This window comes from Apostichopus japonicus, chromosome 21, assembly GCF_037975245.1.
Source record: "Apostichopus japonicus isolate 1M-3 chromosome 21, ASM3797524v1, whole genome shotgun sequence".
NCBI lineage: Eukaryota > Metazoa > Echinodermata > Holothuroidea > Aspidochirotida > Stichopodidae > Apostichopus > Apostichopus japonicus.
The window spans coordinates 10,772,003-10,792,430 of record NC_092581.1 but is presented as its reverse complement, the minus strand read 5'-3'; the positions used below and the strand labels follow the sequence as shown (position 1 = coordinate 10,792,430).

The 20,428-nt window shown below is 39.5% G+C and overlaps 1 protein-coding gene and 1 long non-coding RNA gene across 3 annotated transcripts in view; both read right to left on the bottom strand.

Annotated features, from left to right (window-relative positions):
- LOC139962509 (organic cation transporter protein-like) overlaps positions 1 to 20,428 on the bottom strand; it is a 46,368-nt gene that overhangs the window by 16,404 nt on the left and 9,536 nt on the right. The gene's annotated exons all lie outside the window — the stretch shown is intronic.
- LOC139962510 (uncharacterized) lies at positions 211 to 20,234 on the bottom strand. 2 transcript variants are annotated; one of them, XR_011791254.1, is made up of 4 exons: positions 16,760 to 20,234; positions 15,994 to 16,168; positions 2,732 to 2,827; positions 211 to 1,537 (listed from the first exon to the last, which is right to left on the bottom strand). It is a non-coding gene; the product is annotated as an uncharacterized lncRNA (long non-coding RNA). The 2 variants fall into 2 exon arrangements; XR_011791253.1 differs by having other exon boundaries at positions 19,608 to 20,231.

Sequence of the window (20,428 nt, the reverse complement as noted above, 5' to 3'; positions counted from 1 at the left end):
TGTGTGCAGAACCCTTAAGGTTCTACCGAGAACCTTTTCAAATATGGTTCCCAGGGGAACCCCTTTGAAATTGTTCTCAAAAGTTCTTTGGAAGGTTCTTACTTTTTACTGTTCACAGAAGCCATGAAGACCAGAAAATAGTATTAAGTTGCAGCTATTGTGACATGTGTACAATTTTTGCTTAAAAATAATGTCAGAAGTCTGATGATGTTCTGTCAACTTGCAAATAACTTTATTCACTTTAAAATTCAGCAAACCACGAAACATACAAATCTTGTCAATTATCTATTGCATGAAATATCAATTAGATTCAAAATGCTGAAATACAATAAAAAGACATTACCTTTCGTCATATCACAACAACTTTGTGATTTACATCCAAAAATTGTAGAATGAGCTGATATACAATGTGGAATTATTCAATCACTTAACAGTTCTCTGAGGAATGCAATGTTGGGATTATGCCAAATGCTGTATGCTTTGTACATGCACAATCATGAAATACAAACAGGAGAATAACTCAATAACAGCTGCACCACACCACAAAATATTCAAACATGCAAGTGCATGTAAGTGAAATTAATCAGGTGAAACAATGTGTTCTCAAAGACTTCTCCTACATTTACTATAAGCTGTGTAGTGGTCATTTACTCATCCCTGCTAATTCGACTAGTATATTGCGATTCAGTGTGATATTACAATCCCACCTACAATTTTTGTGAACCAACACTGAAAGCTTTGATGTATGTTGTTCTGGCTTATCTTGTAGCAGTTACCTTATACCTCAATGGAATGTACATATTTCCAGCACTCCTATATGGTATCCAGAGCATGAAAATCATTCTCTTCACCTGGTGAAAAGGTTAACCACTCAGTGGTTCTTCTGACTTTATAGGCAATGTAATGTTCTACAAATGCTTCTGCCATCATTATGCAGCTACAAATAAGCCACATATTACAAGAATATAAGATATACTTGACTTCAACAAATAAATGGGATTTCTTCTTCATGAAGCAACTAAACCACAAAGCAATCATTATGCTCCTCAGCTTCAGGTTCTTGTGAATGCCGAGCATTGTGGCAACGACGGATATGTTTTCTGTAAGATCCCATTTTGCGATATTGGGTTGATGTGCATGAGCTATTTCGAGGTGTCGAAAAAGCTTCTGCAGTGAGAAAAAATGCCTTTGACGAGTACCCCTGCAAAAGTCACAGTCATATGGAATATGCATTGTGCTGTGGAAATTTGATTCATATCAATGCAGAAAGCAGTCGCAGTATTGGAGTTGGTATTTTTGGCCCCTCATCTTCTTTCTTGATACTCATCATGTAACGTTGTAGGAATCCCAGAGTGTTGGCCGCCTCTATGGCGTAGTCGATCCCATGCGCATAGTACACGGCCATCAAGAGTACCACTCCATACCAGATGCTGGAAATCCCTTGACAGACTTGTCATCCTTCGGCCCATACAGAGATGGCATCAGGTTTGATGGTACTACACTGCAGCACTAAAACTGGTGTTGGTGACACTATCTCCTGAAAAAGGAAATGATAGATAACAATCAGAGTACATTGACATATGGTTGACCACAAAAATTCCATTGTTAACTCTGGGACTGACTGATGCTTCCGAGTTATGGTGGTACTATTTTTTTTCAATAGCTGCAGGCAATTTTGTGCCAAACATATGTGAACATTTTGCAGGTATCGGCACTCGGCAGAGTTAGTAAAAAAAAACAATATACAAGTGAAAACCAAGCGGCTGATTCACATCTAAATGCAGGACTGTTTGGGATTTTGAACGCAACTGCACAGTTAAAGTGAATATTGACACTGTCAATCCGTGTCTATGTGTATTTTCTAATGGTAGTGATTACATTTCCCCATATACTGTGTTTTTTCCCTTTTCTGTTCAAATTCCAGTGTCTACACTGTATGTATTACAAGGGTAGAGCACATTGTTAGTAACGGCGGCCTCCGTGTGAGAAGTCAGACCATAGATCGGGGTCCAGACCTCTGAAGGGGGGGGGGGGTGGTTTCACTTCGCATACCCGATCACAGGATACTCCCTGACCTGACTGCCGGGCTGTTGGGTGCTCAGTGATTGCACTCTTCTGCTATCTCTAGAACACAAGGAGTCTGACCATAGGTATTCCAGGAATACATTCGCTACCAGCTCCCAGAGCGGGTACTCAAGCTATACTGTATAATCATTGATCATTGTCAGGTCCTTTAGTTGGCTGGCGTCAAGCCTCACAATGCCAGATGCAGCCCTCCTTGGCATCCTGAAGATACGAGCCTTATACTTACAATAGACAATCTTTGATCACACCTGAAGAACTGAGAGTTCCAAAATGACATAATCAATTGAATACAGGCACACCTTAAATGTTAAACAGCAGCAACAACCTATCTGCTCCTGGACAAATGGTCATTTTCACAGTAAATGGTGTAACTTTGCATTTTAAGACCTTTTGTCAGTAGTGGCCTCATGAAGCGACACAATTCAAGGACACTTTGCCACATGATAGCTTGTCAGGACATTCACAACTATTTTCATACTTTATGATGTAGTTTAAGCTTCTTAAGTAGTTTTCCCCGATAATTAAGATATTTATGTACATGATTCTGGTGGAAATGTTCATGACAAATCATGTTGAAACTTTGGTGTCAGAGTGCGTCAATTTACACCCTTTACTGTGAAAATGACCATATACAAGAGGAACTTACTTTCTTGTCCGAAACATACAAGAACCCAGGCTTCTCGTCGAAGATGTACGGTAGAGCCATCAGAGCGACAGAATACTCCAGGTCTGCCAATAAAACCTAAGATTGGAAAATAAAGTTCTGTATCACTACATTTTCAAGTGTTACAAGGCAGCAGTCATAATCAGACAATGAGCAATGTTGTGAGAGGTTACTACCACCATGGTACAATGTATGTATGTGTCTTTGCATTGCGGTAACTGATGGAGAAATACAGAGAAGGCCAACGACAGCTGCAGCGTATCTTCATAGATCTGGAGAGAGTGCCCCAAAGCGAAGTATTGAAATGCCCAAAAGAGAAAGAAGTACATCCGGCTGATAAAGGATCTGTACGAGGGCAACCTAACCCAGGAGAATGTACCGCGAGAACCATAGATGCATCTGCCGTCACTGTCGGAGTCCACCGAGGCTCAACGTTAAAGACCGCATAACATGGCCATTCCATTATGTGTGCAAACAGAGTAGCTTTTTCCCTTTCCAACGGTACCATTTTTAAGAAAATGGGAGGTAACGTTGTTGAGAAAATTGATTTCAAACTGTGAATATCCCAGAGATGTCATTCCCAAAATAGAGCCAAATATTCATAATTATGAAGCTATGACGTCACCGAATGAACCAAATGAACAACAAATCTATACCCCCCTGTGCTAATCCAATGGGGAAATGAATCAGTATCATTCGTCACTGAAATCATGAGATAGGGGGCATGAAGTCAATATTCTCTATGAACCCTGTCCCTAATGACCATATTCTGTTGTCGGTAGTTCCAACTGCTGTGAAACCCACGATGAAGAGAAACAACATTATACTTGTGGTTTTATCGGCTACACTTTTTATTTCTGGCTAGTAACTGGGATTTCCATGTTAAAGATCCTTGCTGACTTTGCTCTGGACCGGCAAAAAACGAAGTTGCTTGTATGTGAATTTCACCCACCCCATTTTGAATCCTCATGAGCCAAGGATTCTAAACAACCCAATCATCACCACTCTCTGTCCCATTTGCCTGAGATAATTTATAACTCATAACTCGGACTGGAAGTTTATTTGTCAGCCCGACAAATAGCCTTTGAACAGTGATTTATGGAATTACATGAGCAGTTAGCACAAATATCCCCACGTTGGAGTAACATTGTAATTGACATTGTAATTAACATTGTAAGTGACGGGTTAATTGGGGTCAACTCATAGCATGCAAAATCGATCAGTTCAACATACAGAGAGCAGGCAGCAGTTCCTCTTAACTTTTTCCTCAACAACGACAGGGTTGTCGTTCGTGATTTGCACACACACACTGTACATATGGAGTACTATGCCTATGTAGTATGTACTGTACAGTCAGTCAGTGTTGGATTTTCAGGAATTTGAGAAGGTTGTCCGAAGGACTACCAGTTTCAAGGATTTTCAAATATTTGGTAGTCCTGCAAAAAACTTGGTAGTCCTTCCAAATTTTCCACCAAAATTGAAAATGAACACAAATAATACAAAGCAAAACATTTTGGTGCTTAATCTGATTGTGTCAACCAAAGCTTTATTAGTTTAGCATATAACCATGTTATTGTGTACTGTTTTCAAAAAGTGTTTGCACGGGGTTTCCGGGTAACCGGATACCCGCCCGACGCGATACCTCCCGGTTCCTTATTTATTACCCAAATACTACGCAGTGTGATTTTTTTTTTTGGCAAACCTATGGTTAGGCAAGATATTCCCATTGAGTTATGCTACCATGTGGTCTAAGATAACAGCAATAACGAAAGTATTCCAGCATGGTTACGAACACAGGATTCTGGGTACGGGACGCAATGTTTTGGCCAGGGACGCAAAATCTTCAAATTGCTTGCAATCCCCAAGTACACACTCACAACTAGGTCAACGGAAAACATAACAAACCACATTTTTGAATGAACATCTTTCATTATTTCTTCTTCTGACAAGAATCAAAAGTTCTCCTACTCCTACAGATCATTGAATTTGTTTGAAAATAATTATATCACAACAATCAACCGCAAGGTACAGGGCTACCAAAACTTCATTACAGAGATTTTCATGCTAAAAATAGACAATGATGCTTTATCAAGATTCCCGTGATTTGATTGGCTAATAGTCGCTACCGATTGTCTGCAAACATTCTTGCATTTTTAGTGCTCAATGAACACAAGTAACTTGTTTGACAACAATTACTTGCAACGTTAACTTTTTCCCTGTGTAGAGATAACGAAGCTTGTGGTAAAGATTATCATATGTCTGCACTCAAATATCATACCGTTAGGCCTTGTCTCATATTTGCTACGTACATTTTGACAACAATCACTGGTGGTACGAAGATGCATTTGAATTGTATCTTAGACAATCACGTAGGGTTGGGCGATATATCGAAAATTATTATTATCGCGATAATTTTTTTTTTTCAAAACGATATTTTTTGAGGATTGAACAAATGACGATAATTTCAACTTCATTTACTGACTTTTGAACTTCGAAAAAACCCGTCCTTTACAACATTGACTGTATAGAGAAAAACTCTGAAAATCAGTAGAGAAATTACCAATTGTGTACGAACAGTAAGTTGGTACATCTTTCAAACTTTACGAAAGATCGAGCAAAATACTTTCGAAAAATTCACGCGAAACTGGCATATCGTGCTAAATGCAACTAATGTCATGTAAACAAGGCTCTAGTTCACCCATTTATGAACAAACCATCAGACCACATCTGGTGTTGAGCGCGGAGAAAAGAAAGTATTTTCTAGAATTTCCACAAAAAAAAGAAAAATTAATATCCTACCATAGTTAAGTGTATAGTATATAGCTTAACCACTTCATCGGTTACGGATCTCACGTAACAACAAAAACACAAGTAATTGTATTTTGCGAAGTTGACGTTTTCCACAAGGACATGGGAACAATATTTAGCGTTTAGTTAATCATGCCAAGTGGCCTAAAACATGGGATTAAAAGGTTTACTTTCATAAAGATGGCCATACTTTAGCCATTGGGCCGTGATATCGTGCTATGTCTGTATGTTATAGACTGTGCCTCGTGTATCATGGGGAATAGATTGTTTTGTTCATGCGGAGGAGTCGGTTGGCTTGAGGTGTGTTTTACGGGGATATTTACCTACTTTTCTTGAACGTCTAAGATAATATTTCGCATAACTTTACCGATCCTTTACTGACTGGCCTTATTAATTCTAGAGTGAAGCCAAAATAGTTTACTACATGAAAAGTTTTTTGGAAACGTGCCAAAAATGTTAGGGGTAAACACTGCAGTTGTAAACTGATGTACAGTACGTATAGTGCACGCTGTTCATTGTAAGGCAGTCTAGAAACGGGGCTTTGCCGAACGCAGTTTGTTTCATAATATCGACAGTTTTGTTGTAACTTTTTAAAGATTGTAAAACAGATTTAATCTCTTTTCATTTTATCACGTAATATAGCTACTCTAACTTGTCATTTTAAAATTTTCATCAGTTTCCGTTTCGTGACAATTTAAATTAAAAAAGTTGTCAGTATTTTTTTCGCTAATAACATTACTGTATTCCATGGATACCTTATAACTGCGTCACAAATTCAGCGGTATAGGCTAGATTTCCCCAATTGACTTAGTGTGTTGTTAGGCAACCATGTGGTCGAAGATAACAGCAATACTGAAAGTATGCCATGGATATCTTATAACTGCGTCACAAATTCAGCAGTATAGGCTAGATTTCCCCCATTGTCAGGCAATGCATTTTCACTCGGCCTATAGACTGTCAGTGTCTGATCGACTGTTGTTACAACACCGTGCAAAATGCATTGCACTGGCATTTAGCCACAAGTCTCATTTGTTTTCTGGGTACATCATTAGAGACTAACGTTAGGCGACTTTATTAGTGAACAGATTTTTTCTAACGATGTTGTAAAGTTAATATTTCGCGCATGTTTTTAAATAATTCACGTTTGGTTTGGGTGTTATTCAGAAACTACTTAATTAAATTGACTTTCGTTTTTAATGAAATATAATTAGGCTCAATAATTCTTCAAAGCCTTCCTTTTTTTTTGGTCGTCCGAAGGACTACCAAGCACACAACATTTTGAAAGATTTGGTAGTCCGACGTAATATCATACTGTCGTACTGTACACTACGTATATCATACTGTGCCTACGTATATCATACTGTCGTACTGTACACTGACCGTGAAAGTCCTACCCTGGTCAGTGTACAGTACGACAGTATGATATACGTAGGCATACTGTCAGTGTCAAATGCTGGTCGACTGCAGCTTAGCCTCTTTCTAATTACTTGTTGAATAGCAGATATCCAGTGTCTCAGAACCAACAAGTACAGACACCTTTTCATCCCTTATGCAATAACAGACCACCAGTACTGCCAAAAAGTAACTAGACAAATTTGAATGCAAAGAGGGCAATGATTGCACTGTGAGTACACTCTCCCTGCAATCCTAATTTCCTAACAATATTCCCCTTTCGATCAAAATTGTTCAGCTGCTCCTACACCCCAGTAAAGTTGCTCTGCTCACACCTTATGCTCATTTGTTCACCTAATTTCCCCGTGACCGGACAAATACCCCCCAGACAAATACCCCCCGGACGATTACCCCCCAGACAATAACCCCCCGGACGATTACCACCCGGACAGATACCCCCGGGACAAATACCATCCCGGACAACTACCCCCCAGGACAACTACCACCCGGACAGAAACCCCCCGGACAGTTACCCCCGAGGACAAAAACCCCCCGGACAAGTACCCACCCGGACAACTACCCCCTCGGACGAATACCCCCTAGACAATTACCCCCCTAGACAATTACCCCCCGGATAAATACCCCCGGACGAATATACCCCTGGACATATGCCGTTAACTTTAGGAGACGGATACAGCGACGGATACGCCCGTCTTTTTTCGAGTTTAGTTTCCCGCGGGCCTCAACATATACACTGGTCCCTCGGGCAACTCCGAGAGCATATTTACAATTGGGTCAGGGTGACGGTTAAACTGGCACTACTAGGTCGTCGTGTGCCCTGGCCCTTATAACCTCCTCCCGACTTTTAAAAAGATTCGAGCTTTTCATATATAAGCCCCCAAAATTCCTGGATAGGGTTTGACAATGGACCGAGGCCCGGGGGTTGGGTTGGGAATTGCTCACTGCTGGTAGTAACCAGGGGCGTATCCAGGATTTTCTAACCCGGGGGGCGCGAATTACTATCTAAGCGGAGCGCCACCATCGGTTGGCGCGGAGCGTACAAGAAAATGTCAGGTTTTGATACCCCCTAGATCACCGGAAATGGCACTTCTCGGGCTTGAAAATGACCAACCAGATGTACACTTTTGCCTGAGAACCAAGTATTTCCCAATATTTTTTTTTTTCATCCATAACCTTTTTGAAGATTGTAACCAGTCACACATCATGTTCGACCTCATTGCATGTCCTGTTGATCATTGCTTTTGTAGGTGATTCTACGTCACGGCCCACAATATCCGAAAGCCCCACTTTTCAAAGTTTAAAGCCCATTATTTGTTCAGAATTGGAAAATTCACATTTCTCGTGAAGAAAATCACTTCAAAACATATACATAATGTTGCACAAAATTCAATCTATGGACAACCAATATAGAAAAACCTCCTTCAACCCCTAACAGACCGGTCAACATTGCTACGAGTAGAGAGAAGTATGATGAAGAATGTTGGTCAGGAAGTTTTCGAAAATTCAGACACAGTTAATTTATTGGTGTAGAAATATTACAACCTCTTATAACGGCAATTATAAAACTTGGTTGAGGGAAATGAAAAATAGCAGATATTTCCGATATCAGATATTTCGAAACCGAACACTATACACATAGGCGTAGGAGGCGGAACTGCAGCCACCCCCCCCCCCCCAACCAAACTTGTTCCCCTGAAAATTCGGGCAATATGCTGACAATAAATGAATAGTTAAAAAATTATCTCCTTGGTAATTAAAGTTCTAAGCTTGGCAGACTAATTCGCCATTACTACTGTAAAAGAGAGTTTTGACATAATTGGACCTGTATGCTTTTTCTCCATCTACATAAGACATTTCGTTGTTTACATTAGCATCCTGCGGATGACTGCGCAACTTTCACGGACCGTACGGTACACGATGCCATGCGATGTAATGACCTATGCTTGCTTATATGATATTGTATGTATATATGTATGTATGGGTGCGTGTATGTATGTATGTATGTATGTATGTATGTATGTATGTATGTATGTATGTATGTATGTATGTATGTATGTATGTATGTATGTATGTATGTATGTATGTATGTATGTATGTATGTATGTATGTATGTATGTATATGTGATCTTCCCGCAAGCAGGAACTCGCGAAAGAAGCCATGGAGGCTTATAGACTCGCAAGCTGACCGAAGCCAATCTCTCGGCACACATCCATTTAACGTCCATGTCGGGAAGTTGTTATTGAACAACACCCTTGCCAGACGACACACCTTGCTGTCGGCAAGGAATCGAACCGGGGATCTCATGACTGGGAGACGCCAGCGTTAACCACTAGGCTATACACTCCGCCTATTGACATTAACATGTTGAACGAAGCGCGCGAAAAATTTTGGTTATATTTTTCGGGAAGGCGTTACAGCCCCCAAATCCAATTGGGCTCCTACGCCTTTGACTACACACATAGACAGTTTTGAGGCTGTTCATTTTTGAACATGCATTTTCATGCTCACTGATATTATGTGATGTCTGCTCTTTGCTTTACAAATTCGAACAGGCGTGTAGCGAGTAATTTGCCAACGGAAGGGCGAAGCCTGTAGGCAAACTATCTAAGCGAAGCGCCACCATGAGTTGGCGCGAAGCGTACAAGAAAATTTTGGCCGAAAAAGCCTCCCAGATCGCTGGAAATGACACTTCCCAGGCCTTGTAAGTTGCATCTAAGCATTGTCTATTTTTAAATTACTAGCGATATCATAGAGAAATTTTGCTCGGGGGGGGGGGGCGGTCGCCCCTTCCCGAAATGCGTCATGTTCCCCGACGACTCGGTCGAGTTCAAGACCAGCCACAGTTGGTTCCATTGCACAATTGAACAATTGTTCAAGGCGTCCATACACACACACGCGTTATGCTAGACCATATATAGTATATATATATAGATACACTAGTGAGAGAGGAAAAATGGAAACGTCAACTAGAGCACCAATGGTGCAGAAGCTCATACCCTTTCGAGCTTAAAAATGTAGGGCCCACAAAACTTTATGGCCCACCAAATTTCCGGCCATTTTTCAGATTCCACCAATTTTGGGCCCATGAGGGATACCCCCCCCCCCCTCCGTTAGCAGAATACTGGCCACACCACTGGCTATAATTCCTATTTTCCCCCTTTAAATCCTGTTTTACCCACTCTCTCAAACAATACCACTGACCTACCCTATTAAACTTTCTCCCCTCTACCTGAGCAGACCTGAAGTATGGAACGCGAAAAGGGCAACCGTATTTCGTTGCCTAAACTAAGTTTGTTTCGTTGCCTAAACTAAGTTTGTTGCTGTCTAAACTAAAGCTGTTGCTGCTAGTTTACCATGTTGCTGTTGTTCGTTAATGTCTAAACTTACGTTGATGTCCAAAGTCACGTTGACGACTAAACGCGCCTTAATGTCTAAACTCACGTTGATTTATAAACCTTACGGTTGATGTCTAAACTCACGTTGATGTCTACACTTTCGTTGCTATCTAAAGTTCCGTTGTGAACACATTGTGAACGAACATCATTCTTTCTTTTCAAAAAAATTATAACAATCAACCGCAAGTTGCTTCCGTGCATTGCTAACAACATATCTATTACAGAGATTTTCATGCTAAATACAGCCAATGATGTTTTCTCAAATTTCCCGAGATTTGTTTGGTTAATAGTCCCTTACCCATTGTCTGCAAACATGCTTGCATCTTCAGTGCTCAATGAACGCAAAGTATGATGGTTTAACTATGTAACGCGAAAAGGGGGGGGGGGGGGGTAATCGTTAATGTCATGCCGGATTTGTAGCAACAGCCATGTAAATATCCTTAACAACCTGATTTGTCGAACAAAATCACGTTGTTAACGATATTTACATGATAGTTGATACAACTCCGAGGACGTTATTTACATTTATATTGTTAATGTCATATTTGAATAATTGTTTTATCACAGAAAGTTATGAGTTGAGACAATCTATGAATTTTGCGGGAAGCTACCACAACATCTCTGATACTGAAAAGGACTTTAAATCTCACAGTATGTTTTGTTCTCTACATATTGAGAGTTGATAATGTAAAATGTGCATTTATACCACAGTTATTTCTTCGTTGCAAACTTGCGTAAAGTTTTGCGGTCCCTTTGACCACGTGCTTCAAGTCATGATTCTGGTGCAACAGTAATTCGTGTGCATAAACTACTGCAGTCATACATCGTCAAAAGTAGTCATTGAAGTTTCGACATTGCGTAAAAATGTTATTTAAATACTATAATTTTTACGGAAGCCCATTAGGGCCAAGGTTGTTTTTTTTCTTCTTGAAATCCGAAATCCTTATTTTAAAATCCGAAATCTTTTTTTGGAAATCCGAAATCTATTTTTGGAAATCCGAAATATGTTTTTTGAAATCCAAAATCTGTTTTTCAAAATCCGAAATCTGAAATCCTAATTTTAAAATCCGAAATCTATTTTTTGAAATCCGAAATCTATATTTTAAAATCCGAAATCTATATTTTAAAATCCGAAATCTATTTTATGAAATCCGAAATCCTTATTTTAAAATCCGAAATCCTTATTTTAAAATCCGAAATCTGTTTTTTAAAATCCGAAGTCCGAAATCCTTATTTTAAAATCCGAAATCCTTAATTTGAAATCCGAAATCCTTATTTTGAAATCCGAAATCTGTTTTTTAAAATCCGAAATCTATTTTTTGAAATCCGAAATCTATTTTTCAAAATCCGAAATCTATTTTTTTTTAATGTACCGCAGTACGGGCGACTTTTGCAGTCGTTGCTAGTGTTATCAAAATGTTACATATTGAACTTTATTAAATGGTTTTTGTCCAAAATTGTCCGTATTTCTAAGTTTGATAGCCCAAGCTGGAAAAAACCCTTTATCAAATCTTCACGCTCCGCCATCTTAACATGGATGCAAGATGAATGATGCAGCATTGGCCTTCAACAAACTTTACAATGAACAATAATTAATGTTACAAACGCTGAAGTAAAAACTAGGTTTCGAAAAATAGATTTCGGATTATAAAATAAGGATTTCGGATTTCGAAATAAGGATTTCGGATTTTAAAAAAAGATTTCGGATTTCGAAATAAGGATTTCGGATTTCGAAATAAGGATTTCGGATTTTAAAAAACAGATTTCGGATTTTAAAATAAGGATTTCGGATTTAAAAAAAACAGATTTCGGATTTCGAAAAATAGATTTCGGATTTTAAAATAAGGATTTCGGATTTTAACTGTCATTCGTTTTACTTGATTGCCGACATTCACAACATATCCAGACATCATGTAATGGTTCAATAATTCAATTTTAAGTACAGTATTTCTTGCTGGCATTTTGTCTCGACACTCGTTTTACTTGATTACCGACATTCCCAGATTATCTCTACACATTGTTGGAGGCGCTCAATGAAATCAGTTTAAAAATGCAGTATTTTTATGCTGGTACTTTGTCTAGACACTCGACGTTTTACTTGATTGCCGACATTCACAACATATCCAGACATCATGTAATGGTTCAATAATTCAATTTTAAGTACAGTATTTTATGCTGGCATTTTGTCTCGACACTCGTTTTACTTGATTACCGACATTCCCAGATTATCTCTACACATTGTTGGAGGCGCTCAATGAAATCAGTTTAAAAATGCAGTATTTTTATGCTGGTACTTTGTCTAGACACTCGACGTTGTACTTGATTTCCGACATTCACAGCGTATATGCATAGCCTATAAGTATAACATTATAACTTTTTAAAAGTTGTTTACCGTGCAGCCTCCTATTCGTATGAGTTGTACTAACGCACATGTTATCTGATAGGCTGGCTGTGGGAGATACGGTAGCTTATAAAACAAGGTTTCCACAAGTTTGCGTTTGGTGACTCCAAATGGACTTGGACCTCCAAGACCCCTATTGTTTTTGGTGCAGGTGTGTATAGCCACGTACAATAGACTGACCTGTGTTTATTTAATGTATAAAAATGGTGGTTCGGGCCATTTCTATAGTAACAGCTAGTTCTGCTTATACTAATACCTTTCTAGTGTACTGAAGTCATCGAAACCTCAATGCATTTTGCATTCTGGTTTACATTACGCGGTTGAGCAATTTTGAACAGCGCCGATAGCAACAACGTAAGTTTAGACAATGACGTATGTTTAGACAACGGAAGTTAAAATAACAACGTGAGTTTGAGCAACAACGTGGTAAAACAGCAGCAACAACTTTAGTTTAGACTGCAACAAACTTAGTTTAGACAACGAAATATGGTTGCCCTTTTCGCGTTCCATACTGAAGCACTCCTTGCCAAAATTTTGGCTGGCTGCCTACATACCTCAGGCTCATAGACTTCTAAGAATCGGCAAGTGCTGATTGGCTATAGGGCTCTCATGCTTACAGTTCAACAGTTAATAACAACTCCCAGTCCTGCTTTAATTCCACTAACAGCCTCTGCAGAGCTTAACCACAAATGTCAACAAACACTGCAGAAACTGGGAGACAAATTAAAGGAGCTTTGGCAAAAGGTGAAGGCTCAGATTTTTTTAAACAATGGGGATTCATCGTAATTAATTAACTTTTGACCAAAAATTATTAGGCATCATCTTATTCATACACAATCCAACAATCATCAGTTCAACTTTGAATATGATCCATCAAAATCTTGAGGAGATTGAGATATTTGAAAATATTACAAAGAATGACCCCTGATGACCCCCTAAATGACATTTGACCTCAATTTTCCGAACACCCCTCATAACCCTCATCCCGAGGAACGTTGTGACCAAGTTTCATTATAACTGGCCATACACTGTACGAACAGGAGCAATTTGAAAATATAGGGCGGCGGCCCGGGCCACAAAAGACCCCTAGTTGATCTTTGATCTCAAATTCATGAACACCCTGAAGGTAAAACTTCCATAGTACTATCGTGACAAACCCTCAACATTGTACCATGGAATCTGTAGGAGAAGAAGCATTTTGCGTATTTCCACTAAATGGCCCATTACGGCCCACAGGTGACCATTGACCCCAATTTCGGACCATCTCTGATGGCCCTATACCCAATGGTCCTTGTGTCCAAGTTTCATGAAATTCCATTAAATACTGTGTGAGTGGGAGCGGTTTTACCAATTGTTGACGGATAGAGTGATAGACGCCGCACTGTAACAATAGCTCACACCAGCATGCTGGTATGAGCTAAAAATGGAGTTGTCGGTGTAAGGGGTAGGGTGAGGCGCACGTCCCCTCTGTAATCTTCGATCTGTCACTGGCTACCCTGTGTATATAATAGGGATCAGCGCTGTAATTATGACTGTTCCTCTTTCTCTTCCCGAGGTCTTGGCGTTTATCTTCTACTTCCTCCTTTTCTCCTTTTTCTCTCTTTCTTCTTTTTCTTTTCCCTTCCTTCCTCTCCTCCTTTTCTTTTTTCTCCCTCTTTTTCCCTTTTTCCTTCTCTTTTTTTCTCTCCTCTTTTCCTTACCCGGGGGGCGCGCGCCCCCAACGCCCCCCTGGATACGCGCCTGGTAACTATTAATTTACTATTTGTTATAGTGACACTATTCTGTATTATTAATCTCCGAACAATTCAGGCTTATTGCGGCTTACCATTTTCAAGTTTTCTTCTGAGTAATTTTACTTGATGATTTGTTATGTTATGTTAGTTTTTGTATAGCGCTTTATATGGCCCATCTCATAGCACTTTGAATCCCTGGTCATCAGGCTGGCTGCTGAGAATCCAGCGCACACAGCTTAGTTACCTCACAGGTACCCATTTATACACCTGAATGGATAGGGGCAGTCGAGATAAAAGTGCCATGCCCAAGGACACAACATAACAGGATTATATATAAAACAAAAGCATTAGCCACTCGGCCTCCACGCTCCTCTTGTTTTGCTTATTCTAAGCTATTTTTTCATGTAAGTGCACGCCATTTTAGGATGGGAGGAGCAGAAGGGAGGGGCGGGGCAAGCACAACCACGGTCCACCCCTCTAGTTTAGTGTGCATGATCATCATCCATACCCCCATGCATTGTTTCATGGACCGCTGGGCTATCATAGTCAAACCCGGTTACGGTGTAGCCCGTTACACCAACAGAATTGCCTGTAAGGTTTCATTATAGTATGTACGATTGTATGAAATATAAGTAAAGAAAGAGGCTTGAGACCACGACGTCAGTACCATTTGAAAAAACCTATTCTCTGGTCATTCTGTTTGCAAAAAGAATGATGATAATCTAAGAAATCAATTTAATTTTCCCTAGTTATAAAAACGTTTCATATCAGAATAATAATCTGATATATCAGAAAAATAATCTGATATACCAGATTAAGAAAATTGTCTTTCATGGCCCTAATGGGCTTTCGTACTACGTAGTTCACCAGCTAAAGGTCCGCTTGGTTAACGGGCTCGTGGGGGGTGGGGGGGGGGGGGCTGGGCGTATTCTGGTTTAGTTCGGGTAGTAACCTGGGTGAGGAATCTGTGCTGGTGTATTTGCGCGGGTAGAGTTTTCCCGGAGGTAATTGCTGGGGGTGGGGTTAATTGTCCTCGGGGGTATTTGTCCTCGTTGATGTATGTCCGGGGGTAGTTGTCCCGGGGGTAGTTGTCTGGGGGGTACTTATCCTCGGGGGTATTTGTCCTCGGTGGTGTTTGTCCGGGGGGAATTTGTCCGGGGGGTAGTTGTCCTCGGAGGTATTTGTCCGGGGGGTGATTGTCTGGGGGGTACTTGTCCCGGGGGTATGAGTCCGGGGGGTATATGTCCGGGGGGTATTTGTCCGGGGGGTATTTGTCCGGCAACCAATTTCCCGCTCTCTGTCTACAATAGAACAGAGTACATGGGAGTTTGATTGCAATTGTCTAGTTACTTTCAGGCAGTACGGTTTTTTGGACCAGTTTCTACCTAAATATCTTTATGGGTTCTCGCTTACCCTCCTGTAACTCCCGCCTATCATTTTCCACTCTGATCGACTTATTAGTAATTGTAAGGTAAAATTATGTGATAACATACACTTCTTGTCCTCTTCAAGAAGGACTTCCTCCTCCTACCGGTAGGCACGCATCAGCTCTTTTGCTTTGGTCTTCTTGGAACCGTTCTGGATTATCTTTGGTGCATATTTTTCTAAAGCAGTCTTCATTTCAACAACAACGTTCCTCCCTGTCAGCATTTCCAACTCATTGCAAAGCTGTATATGAAGATAAAAGTGAAATATATACCAAAATTAGACATGATTTGTTGAAAAGGCAGCCCATTGGACTCACTCCAAGCCACGCTGAAAAGGAATATCCACCTGACTGATTAATTAGAGATCAGTTTTCTACTCTGCTAAGGGGTCGCAGGGTTGGGTCAGAAGTCCAACTTGAAGCTCCCTCAGCAGGTCATTTGCAGAGCTGGGATGCACAGTGAAAGTCCTATTTATACTTCACTTCCTTAAATGGCGACGCAACGGCAAAATACGCCCATATCATAAACCTACTATAATATTTGTATATATGAAGTACGCATATACTAACTGCAATGATAAAGATTCGCTAAACTGATACCATGCACGGAAAAGCTCGTCTATGGTGGCACGCGCGTGAGTGGTATAAAATTGGCTAGCGAAGAAATAGATAAAACTTGGGGCTAAACTAATTCTGAGCTCAGAATACAGTAACGCACTGGTGATATAGCCGGCAAATGTACGCTTAAACACCTTTGAAATACTTCTAAAGAAGCCTAATTTTAATAATATATCAAATGCTAGGGAGTTCGTATCTTAGTGACAAAATTTTACATGAATAGACTTGCCCACGGCACTGGTTGGAGAGAATGCTATGAGCGTGTGTTTGTTTATATACCGTGAAGTTAGTTCAAATGTAGAGGACCATTCCATTATTGCAAACCGCTCCATTGACCTGGGTGCCCCCAAATCAATGTAGGTAGAAATGTGATTCTTTAAAGCCTAAGTATAATTAAAACTATAATCAGCCTTTATTTCACGTCTTTGTTTCCAATTACTGTGCAGTTATCAATTCTCATTATGGACAGGTTATTTCCAGACCTGATCGATCATTATTGGTGGAATAATTAGTGGAATAAATTGGTGGAATAATAATAATTAATAACAATCCTAATAAATAATGATGTTAATAATTAGTAGAATAAATAGTGAGGAATGTGTGTTTTTCGGCACTCTGAGTATTTTTTTTATGAAATTAAAAATGTTGTTTTATTTCCATGGAGGGAATAACCAAAATATACTAGGTTGGGGTTATTTACAGCTTTATTAAGCAGCTTCAAAATGAGGTGGGCAAAAAATTATGTCGATGGTCTCTGTTCTGCGCAATGAGCATACAAAGGTCTGATTAGCCCAAGGGGTTAGTTGTAACATTTACTGCCGGGAATAGTTGGAACATGCACACAAATTTGGTCATATTCACCTATAATCATAAAAACATGCCAAAAACACTTAAAACTTAGACTGCAAGGTTAGCAGATGTTAAAATATTCTGATTCACCAATGTTGCCTAATTTCAATGGGCTGGGATGAAAAATGTCTCCAGAATTTTGGTAGCAAAGTTATATTCTCATTTACTTCCATATAGTGAGTCCGGCTTTAATATCATTTGATATATTATAATAGGCATATACCAAGGTATCAATGTGTATAGTTGTGATAAGTTCTCATTTATTTCTTTTGAGCAAGAATCCATCTTTCAACTAACCCACCACCCGTTCCAACTAACCCCATAGGTGGGGTTAGTTGGAACGCCTATCACCGACACCTCACTGGATTATCTCCTGAAATATCAACAAGAGTAGTGGTTTTATGGGCTTCATTTGTGACACACGGCACACACCCTCTCACTGGATTATCTCCTGAACTATCAACAATTGTAGCAGTTTTATGGACTGCCTATCCTAACAGGATAGGGCAGTGTTTGCTGAATTAATGTTGTTTCTGAAAATAGAGATTTTTGTGAAAAATGTTCCAAATAACGCCGCTCTCCCCACATACCCTATTCCAATACGAAGCAAACTTGCTAAATTGGGGAAGAAGAATAACACATCAGTGGTGATCCCTGGAATGTTTTATCCATTTTGGATAGCCTACTGTAGGCCTACATCTTCCTTTATTTTTTAGCTCGATTGTTTGTTAGCCTAGGTGGTCAACACATGGTCACGTACACCAATAAGCCTTATTCCGGATGACGTATATTGACGCGATCGCAATGCATTGTGGTATAAATTATGCCAAATTGTGGCCAGAAACATTTTGATTTAATTTTCCCTCAATTTTCTGCGTGTTAGTGATGCATTCATTCTTCATGAGCTCATCATAATGTATTCTTTTTATTATTCTATGGTTTCAATCTGTTGGTTGGACAAAAACATATTTAATGGATATTTTAAAGTTGACTAAAGTTGGAATGTTGTCTAAAAACTGCACCCTCAGTAGCCTATATCTGGAATAAGGCTTAGGCTAGGACTATATAACAAGGTATCCGAATACTGCGGGTGCCCGAGTACTGGGGACCTAACAATACGTTCCAATATTACCATAGCAACGTGTTCTAAAAGCGCTATGAACGAATAACAACTTAGCTACTTATTTTTAACCATAATATATGCAAAACAGGCTGGCTTTTCATCATCTTGACCAAATAAATCTAGATTTTGTATGATAATTAGAAATTTTCATTTCCAAGAAATTTTTGAATGGAATTGTTGTAAATTTACTCCAAGTTCTGCTTCAATCTTAGTCTTTTTTGCCTAGTACACTGCATCTGCTTAATCAGGTGTAAGCTAAGTTTGTTATTTAGGCCCCCCTCCCCTGTTACCCTAAAATTCTGGTAAAAACGCTTATTTTTTTTAAAGGATATTACCGTATCAATACTGAAGTGTAGGTATAGCCTAGGTACTGTGTGCCTGTTCACAACCGCTTGTTCCATTAAGAACAGTAAACAGATCTTTTTTAGCAAACGCTAACTTGGAAGTTGGACAGAACTGTCTTTATAATAGCTCCATATTTTACAATTTCGACCATAAAGATTCATATCAGGATTGTGGGTTTGTGTATCAGATGCTAAAGGTTCGGTACAGACATCATCTGATTTTTTTTAAGGGATTTTGAAGAAATTTGTGCTGAAAAAGCTTAGGGGGGGCCTAGGCCTAGGTGCGCACTATACAGGCATCCCAATTCCCATGCTATAGTATAGGCTAGCCTAGGCCTACTCCATCGTATGTGGCTGAAACCCGGTTGAGCTGTGGCAGAGACAGTAAGGTTCTTGCTCTTTGAGACTATTATAATGTTATCGTGATTAATTAATTAAATGTCCGGTCTTCCTACAAATATGGCCTAGGCTAGGCCTATAGCCCTACAGAATTCTGTTGACTATAGAATGGGCCTAACGTTAGGCTATGCCCATACAATTATAAAGTAGGCCTAATATACGTTAGGCTAGCCTAAGCCGAATATTATTTGCTCAATGGACATTAATGTCGATGAAGGAATCGTTTGGTATTCACGTCTATTCACCAAGGGTCGACCCGATAACTTATTAGCAGGTCTGCGCTCAGTGCGCTGGAGTTGAATTTAATTTTCGGTCTACATGTTTCTAAATTAAAACTGAAAAACTCACCGCACCGGGGCTTCAACTTCTACTCGAACATGATCGACGGTCCGTGACGCAAGAACTGCACGCAATATGTACGTAGGTAGCACGTAGGTAACATACACAGTGCATATTGTGTACGTAAAGGCGGCGAACTTCGGTGCACTCACTATACTATTACATGTAACATGAACGTTTGGTCAGACGGAACTTTGGAGCCCGCGAAAAGTGGTCGAAATTATTACGCAAATTCCACTCAATGCGTTGTATTCAAATAAACGATTTTGTTCACAAGTCAAAACAAATTCCATGGTAAAGTGAGAAAATGAGATTATTAACACTTCTATACACTTTATTATTCCCTTACAATTACATTTCCCGATGAAAATTGCCGAACTTGTTTATTCATAGATCATGTACACACTTGTGATAAGTACGATTAGAACCCCTATTCGTGCAATTAGGGGTTCTTTGTGGAACCATCTTGTACCCAGAACCTTTTCTGTGTGGGTATGGAACCAAGAAGAAACGAATCAAGAACCTTTATGGGTTCTTCAAGGGCACATGGTTCTGACGAGAACCATTCTTCATTTCGAGAACCCCCTCTAGAACCCTTTTTTCTTAGAGTGTAAAATATATGCGTAGCTTCAGATTGCTATAGGCCTACGTCTCAAAACGTGCATCTATATACGTGCATATATATATATATATATATATATATATATATATATATATATATATATATATATATATATATTTATATATATATATATATATATTTATATATATATATATATATTCATATATATATATATATATATATATATATAGGCTATATATAAATAGGC